The 8,166-nt window shown below is 49.7% G+C and overlaps 1 long non-coding RNA gene across 2 annotated transcripts in view; it reads right to left on the bottom strand.

Moving 5' to 3' along the window:
• Nucleotides 1–907: 907 nt before the first annotated feature.
• Nucleotides 908–8,166, bottom strand: part of LOC113242481 (uncharacterized) — a 14,688-nt gene continuing 7,429 nt past the window's right edge. For both annotated transcript variants that reach the window (XR_006407949.3, XR_008960350.1), the window contains 3 exons: nt 3,778–3,938; nt 3,087–3,215; nt 908–1,905 (listed from right to left, as the gene is read on the bottom strand). This is a non-coding gene — a long non-coding RNA (uncharacterized LOC113242481). The remainder of the gene's footprint in view (nt 1,906–3,086; nt 3,216–3,777; nt 3,939–8,166) is intronic.

Genomic DNA, 8,166 nt, shown 5'->3' with positions numbered 1-8,166 from the left:
TCCTGAGGGGGAAGGATCAGATCTCTCTCAAATTATCCTCAGCATCCTTCTCAGTAGGGATCCTGTTTGGGCAGCTTCAGTTCCCAGTGTCACCAGCAGATGGAGCCATAGACCAGTACTCGTCCAATGTTTGGGGCTTGGGCTTGGATGTGCTACCCCCCTTGGATTGGAGAGTGTGTTTGGGAATTTGGGGGTGGGGAGCAGGAAGAACACAGAGTCCAGGAGAGTGGGGGCATTTTCTTTCTCAGAGGGCCAAAACGTTGGAACAAGCACCCTCTATCAACTACAGCAGCAGGACGTAGAAAGGAAACTGGAGGCGTGCAGGCTAGGATTTCAACACCACTGAGCCTTGGTTCCTGTCTCCTTCACCCTTCCTGCCAGGCTTAGGTCACATTCAGAGTATTCCCTGCCATGCCATCTCCCTCACCCTTTCAAACTTGGCCGGCCTTCCTGTTCCCAGTTCTCGTGGTCAGTGTAGGTAACACCATGTGCAGGACTAGCTTTATTCGGGGCACCTGTCTCGCCCAGTGGTTAGAGCATGTGACACCTGATCTTGGAACTGGGAGTTTGAGCCTCACTGGGTACAGAGATTACTTAAATAATTTTTTTTAAAAGAACCAGCTTTATTTATTTTTAAAATGTTCTTTATTTTATTCTAAATAAAATCTTTAAAAGGGGGGGCGCCTGAGTGGCTCAGTTAGTTGGGTGTCTAATTAGCTCTGGTCATGATCGCAGGGTCCTGGGATTGAGCCCCAAGTCGGGCTCCCTGCTCAGTGGGGAGTCTGCTTCTCCCTCTGCCCCTCCCCCCCCATGCTCTCTCCCTCCAATAAATAAATAAAATCTTTAAAATGTTCTATGTTTAACTTTTTATTATGGAAAATTTCAAACATACATGAATAATGAGCCTGGTACAACGAACCCAATTTTAATAATTATTAACATTCTGCCATTTTAATTTTATCTACTCTCTCTCCCCGACCCATTGAGGGGGAGGTATTGTTAAAGCATATGGCAGACACAATTTCATTTCACCTGTAAATACTTCAGTGTGTGTTTTAAGAAGTAAAACTTTTCAGCAACTTAATCACAATACCATGAACATATCCAACAAACAGCATTTCCTTATCATCACTGATCACCCCATCCATGTATAATTTTCTCCAATTGCTCAAAAAATGGTGTTCCACAGTTGGTTTGTTCAAATCAAGACCCATCCAAGATAAATTGTGTCTAGTGGCAATGTCTCTGGTTTCTTTTCACTGTAACAATTTCCCTCTTTTTAATTTTCTTTTTTTTAATGCCGTGCATTTGTGAAGGAAGAGTAAGGTTTTCTCCAGAATTGCCCACATTCTATATCAGGTTATGTATCCTCAGTGTTATTGAAGATGCTCGTCTTTCTCTCCTTTTTTCCCTTTGAGCTGGTAACAAGATCCAGAGGCTTGATTAGATTCAGATTTGACTGTCCCATCATAATGACACAGGCCTTTTAATATTTAACTAATTTAACAATACCTCTGTATACTCTTCCTACATAATTTTGAAGCTGATTTCATTCCATTCATTCATACTGCATTCCTAAGTACTTCAGAATGTTTTTCTACAAGGTAAGGACTTTCAACCAAAAAAACACATAGCCACATTACTATTGGCCACAAAATAATTTCTTAGTGTAATCAGATATCTAGTGTTCATAATTTTGTGTAGTTTTTGCCCAAATTGGAACCGAAATAAGTCCCAGATGTTGCAGTTGGTTGGTATGTCTCCTAGATCTCTTGTAATCCGTGGGTGACTCCGCAGTTTTCTTTTCTTCTTTTCCTTGTCATTTGTTACAGTTACATAGGTCATCGGGATTTTGCGGATTACATTCCCAGAGTGACATGTCACATGTTATTGCCTCCGCATTTTCTGTAAATTGGTAAAGTCAGAGACCAGATCAGATTCGATTTGTTTGTTTTTGTAAGGATACCTTATAGATGTGTGTACTTCCTTAGGAGAGAGCACGTACTGTCTGTCTGTCTGTCTTTTTTGATGTTTAGTAGTCACCGATATCTTTACTTCTATCCGTTATTTCATAGGCAGTGGAAAATCGTATTTCTTCAAAAAGTGCTTGACTCCTTCTTTGTATTTACTGGTTTCCAGAATAACGAACTGCTTCCCCGGAATTGCTTCCCCGACTTCCGTGATGTTGCCAGAGAGGCCTTTTCCCTTAGTGTCCTTTTTTTTCCTTTTTTTTTTTTAAAGATTTTATTTATTTATGTGATTATTTATGTGACAGAGACAGCCAGCGAGAGAGGGAACACAGCAGGGGAGTGGGAGAGGAAGAAGCAGGCTCCCAGCGGAGGAGCCCGATGTGGGGCTCGATCCCATAACGCTGGGATCACGCCCTGAGCCGAAGGCAGACGCTTTAACGACTGCGCTACCCAGGCGCCCGGCTCCTCGGGTTTTTAACCGCCTTCCTCGTGGAAACACCAACGTGCTGAGAAGGACAAGGGAGGAGAGGAGCAGGAAGAAAGGGAACTCCGGAGAGGGGAAGAGGCTGCCAGTGGCCTCAAAGACCTTACAACTAGCCTTAGTCCTCTCCACATGGGGTCTCAGACAAAGACCATTGAGGGGCCGCTGGGTGGCTCAGTCCCCTCGACTCTGGTCGTGGGATCTGTCCGGGCTCTCTGCTCAGCGGGGAGCTTGCTTCTCCCTCTCCTTCTGCCTGCCACTCCCCCCGCTTGCTCTCTCTCTCTGTCAGATATAAATAAATAAATAAATAAATAAATAAATAAATAAATAATCTTAAAAAAAAAGACCATTGAATTTAGGTGAGAGGAACAAACATCTGTGAATCAAATGTACCAACATGTATGGGGCAGGATATGCATGGAAAATGCAGAGCAGAAACCGGAGAGTTTAGAGGAGGGAAAAATAAGATCTCTGTGGGGGAGAAAGGAAGCCTGCTCTGGCCCCATCCTGCTGCGCTCTGCCCGCCTCCCAGGCAGGGATGGAGCCCTGGATCCTAGCTTGTGGTTTGAACCTAGGAACTGGAGAAAGGGGGGCGAGGGGTGGAGTTGGGTGGGTGGTACCCCAGTCCCTTGTACCTTCCTGGGTCTTCTTTCCGGCTGGGGGTGCCCGCGGTTGCAGAGCCGGTTATAGCTGGATTGGGGGGGCAGGAGGAGCAGAGTGGGGAACAGCCAGTGGGCAGCTGGGATCTTGGGTTACTTCTTATGCTGTTGGGGAAAAAACCCTTGCTTTCCAGGGTCCGATTTGATTACAGCAGCCTGGCTGTCTCGTCACCACTGACTGTAGGCCCACTTGAGGCAGGGACTTTCTGACACCCAACACTGTCACTGGACCTCTGCACACATTAGGAGGCAGCTTGGCAGGCCCTGGTGACAGGGTCACCCCGATCTGCCCCTTCCGGCGTTTGACCTCTCTATCATCCTGTGCCCTGTGCCCCCACTCTCCCAGAAACTGCTGAGCACTTTACGGTCCCCAGGTAATGTTAGGTAATGTTCTCTCCTCCTTTTCATCAAATAGTATTTGTCTGCCTTCCCATATGCGGAGCTTCTGTTAGCCCTGGGGCTGTGCTGACAAAAGACCGGCGGCCGCTCCAGTGGGGCTGCAAGGAGGCGCACTGGGCGCTGCCCGCTGGCTGCCGGGGGCCCTAGGTCTGGGAAGGGGGAGGCAGCGGGCTCCAGGGACAGCAGCCCGGACCCACAGACCACCCCACAGGCTGGCCTCCTGCCAGTGACATGGAGACAGCATGGGGGGCAGGGCAGACACTGTTACCGTCTCTCACTGGTGACAGAACCGAGGCCAACGGGGAGGATGTGACACGTCCGTCCGAGGGCTCATGCATTCAGGCCGATGTCCGTTCTACCACTGACTGCACGAGGTGGGGGTGAGTCTACAAGGAGCCTCTGCGTTAACCCCGAAGCGTTTCTGCAAATCTAACAGAATTCCAAAATAAAAAGGTCATTATTCTATTTTTTAAGGTGAGACCCGTCTTCTCACCTTCCATCGCACAAGCCAGTCGACTCATCAACCGTTCCTGTTCACAGACTACCCGAGAGGCAGAAGTGCACGGTGCACGCCGCGAAGGGGGGGCGTCTGAAGATGCGTGGGGTGCGGTCCTTGCTCTCGGGTGCTCAGATTTCCCCAGGGGAAAACAAGACAGGTTTGGCGAAAAGTTACTTCTAACCGTGCAGGCAGGCTGACAAGTACCAACCCTACGGAGGAGCGTGCAGGAGAGGCAGGGAAGCAGCACCAGGACAAAGATTATTTCCTTCTATGAAACAAGTTCAACATGGTTTCAACCCTGTGAGCACTTGGAATACAGGAGCATTTCAATCAACCGTACATACATTTTTCTCGGTCTTCATGCGCTAGTCATAAAACCATGGAGTCTTATTGATTCTGCATCATAAATGTGCCTCACGCCGATGACCTCATTGCTCACCTCACTGCCACTGTCCCGTGGCTTCTCTGCGGGACCGATCTATGAGCCACGCCATCGCCCTTTCTCCACCCACTCGCTGCCCTGAGGGCCCTGCTCGCAGCCTGAGTCCCCCCAGCGCGCTAAACTCACTGCCCCACACTTGAGGGGTAGCAGCCTCAGGTGACTCACCTGCACGTGGCCGGGAAGCTCCTTCACAGGCGTAGGGGCTCCATCTCTTTATGCCCTTCACAGCCTCCCCAGCCTCTCAGACCGCAAACCTGATCCATCATCTGCTTCCACAATGAATTTTATGTGTCAACTTGCCGGGGCTGTGGGATGCCCAGATGCTCGGTCAAACATTATTCTGGGTGTGTTTGTGAGGGTGTTTTTGGATGATATTAACATTTAAATTTGAAGACCGAGTAAAGCAAATGTGGGTGGGCCCTGTCCAATCAGTTGAAGGCCTGAACAGAACAAAAAAACTGACCTTCCTCTGAGCAAGACAGAATTCCTTCTTCCTGACTGCCTTTAAATCGAGACATCAACATTTTCCTGCCTGTGGACCCAAACTAAACCATCGGCTTTCCCTGGGCCTCGAGCCTGCTGGCCTTCGGACTGTAGCTACACCTCGGTCCGCCTGGTTCTCAGGCCCTCAGACTTGAACCGAACTACCCACCGGCTCTCTCGGGTCTCCAGCTCACCAAGTCTTCACCTGCCCATCTTGGGACTTGTCAGTGTCCACAGTCGTGGGAGCCAATTCCTTGTAACAAGCCTTTCTCCCAGGTGCGTTCTATTGGTTGTGTTTCTCTGGAGAAACCTGACTAATACGAGGAGGTCTTACTACCACCCGACAAATCAGCCTCTCCTAGATGCCAGAGCCGGAAATCAAACAGCCCCCACTCAGTTTATAGGTGACAACACAGAAGCCCCAGAATGAAGGCTCTTCCCGCTGCCCATTTTACCAGCCACGTTCGCTTCTTAGCTGACGTTTGGAATCCCCTTAACTGGAGACCATAATTAGAAATAAGACTTAAGATGCAAATGTCCCTGGGAAGATAAGGTACTGACATGAATTCATAAGAGAATATAAGCGACTTGAAATGTTTTCTGAAGAGCAATTGTTGAAGGGGTCGGACAAGGGTACAGGGTAAGAAGACAGACAGAGTTCCTACCCTCTTGGAGGTCCTTGACCGAAGTGAACTACGCAGAGCTGGCATGGTTTGGTCCTTGAAAGTGAAAGGAAGAGGCACTGAGGACAAGGGGAGACAGGGGACAGGAAGGACGGGGCAGGACCACAGGCCTCACTCCTTATTACTCTGTCGCGGGCCGGCTCAGAGCAGCACCAGCCCTGCTACGCTGGGAAGCTGAGACTGCACGCATCTGGGGGCTTGCATGCACGGAGCTGGCCCCATCCTTAATTCAGTGAGCTCACAGAAAACTTCTGAAAATATGGGTTTCTAGCAGGAGCGCTCACATCTTTTTAAAGAGAACATTTTTAGCGCATGCCGTCTGCCTTCCTAGTTACATGGGGATGTGTTGTGGGTAGAGTGGGTGGCAGGGTGTTTGGAGCAGCGAGGGAATCAGTAGCCTATTTTCAAACCTTAGGTGCAATGTTTTTGCTTTTCTGCTCCTATGATGCTTCTGATCGATTCTCTCTTTGGGTCAAGAGCTTGAAAGAGAAAGCCCGGTTCCGCACGGTACCGTGACTGCCCCTCCTATCCAGAGCAAGGGCCACAGGCGAGATGCTGAAGCTGCTTGAAATCCCATCACGTGCGGGAGGGGGGGTGGAGGAAGATGTGTCCAGCTTGGCCGAGGAGAGACCCCTCAGGAGGCCGGAGAGCCATCTTCAGCTCCCGGCTCCCAGAAGGGCTGATCTGGGGAGGCCAGAGTGGGGTTGTACGTGTTCTCCAGAGAGCAGGGCTGGGGAAGGCTCTGGGAGTACAGACTCTGACTGTCAGAGGGGAACCGGGCCGCTGTGGGAGGTCGGGGTTCTTTGCACTGGAAGCCGGGGAACGAGGACCAGACCAGTGTTCGGGGCAGGTCGCGGAGGAGACTCACGCACAAGGCAAGGTTGAGCTACTCTACTTTTAAGCACCTCCCACCCTGAGATTCTCTGATAGGACGCTGTAGAGAATGGTCAGTTGCCGCAAAGGGCATGGGCGGGAAGTATGACCATTCACCCAACTGAACATGTTGGTCTGTGGTGTATAAAGCACTCTACTTGGTAAGGGAAACTCAGGTCCCCATCCCAAGGACACAAATGGCTATAAGAGAAAACAGAATGTTATAGAGGCTAAAAATGGGTGTACGCTTTTCTTCCTCTTCTGTTCCATACAGAACTAGGGTAAGGTGGCAGAGTTTGGCTAGAACCTAGGAGATTGTTTTAAGACAGCTAAGAAGAATGCTGCAGCAGGAGGGAGATGGTCAGTAGGAAACAGAAAGAGGGGACCAGATGAAGAAGGTGTTGGGGGTGACTGGCCCGATGTTGTGCAGGGAAAGGGACTCTCTCGCCTGTGGCAGGTGAGGCCTGAAATGCAGCGGGCACATCTAGTTATCATGTGCTATGGTCCAAATGTTGGCACCCCTCCCTCCCCAATTCATATGTTGAAATCTTAATCTTAATCCCTAAGTATTAGGAAGTGGGGCCTTTGGAAGGTGCTTAGGTCATGAGGCTAGAACCTTCCAGAATGGAATTAGTGCCCTGGTAAAGGTGACCCTACAGAGTTTCCTCTCCCCTTCCACCACGTGAGGACACAGAGAGAGGGCTGTCAGCTATGATCCAAGAAGGAGGCTCTCATCAGAATTCAACCATCCTGGTGCCTTGCCCTTGGGCTTCCCAGCCTTCAGAACCGTGAGAAATAGATTTCTGTGGTTTATAAGCTACGCAGTCTGTGGTACACTGTTACAGCAGCCTGAATAGACTGAGATATCACCGAACATTTGCCCCCCCCCACCACTCTGCCCAGACACCATTCTCCCCAATTAGCATGATGGTCATGGTTTGGCTTTTCATATTAATTTCTCTACAGGAAAGGTGTGTGACAAAGGACCCCTATCACAGCACTTCTCTCAGTGTTATAATTGTTTCCTTGACAGTCTATTACCCTAGACTGAAGTTTCTCGTATCCCTGCCTCTCAGCACAGTGCCTGGAATGTAGCAGGAACTCATGAAATATTTGTTGAGTGAATGAGCCTGGAAGGAACACTCACATCTCCCTGGGATGAAAGTGGTCAGGAGAAGCAGGGGAGAAGTGACATTGGAGATCTTAGAGTCCTTCATTCAATATTCAGTAGGTCCCTGTTATGTGCCGGGCACAAGGCTAGGAGACACAGGGTGTGCAAAGATGACCGACACGGTGTTTGCTTTCGAGGAACTCCATGGAATGGAGGGGATGTTACAGGCCGAGAGAGCGACAGAAACAAAAGGTTGGAGTCCTGGTGGTGCTGGATGTGTCTGAGGGGTCAAAGCTTATGAGGCTGGAGCTCAGGCTGAAAAGGGGCTAGACGGGAAAAGGCCACTAATCAAAACAGGGGACACCGAGACAGGGTGACGTGGCCTTTAAACCTTGCCCTTCACAGGTCTTTCAGGTTAGAGTTTGGACTTTTTCGTGGAAGCAGAAGAGAAATTAGTCGTTGGGCACTCTGAAACAGAGGAGTGACACACTCGAGCATGTGTGTCAGAAAGTTTGCTTATGGCGATGTGGGGGTGGGCTGGCATGCGCGGATCCTGGGAAAGAAAG

The sequence above is a fragment of the Ursus arctos genome, unplaced genomic scaffold, assembly GCF_023065955.2.
Source record: "Ursus arctos isolate Adak ecotype North America unplaced genomic scaffold, UrsArc2.0 scaffold_2, whole genome shotgun sequence".
NCBI classification, from domain to species: domain Eukaryota; kingdom Metazoa; phylum Chordata; class Mammalia; order Carnivora; family Ursidae; genus Ursus; species Ursus arctos.
The sequence above is the reverse complement of the archived record's forward strand: the minus strand, read 5'-3'. Positions and strand labels throughout refer to the sequence as shown.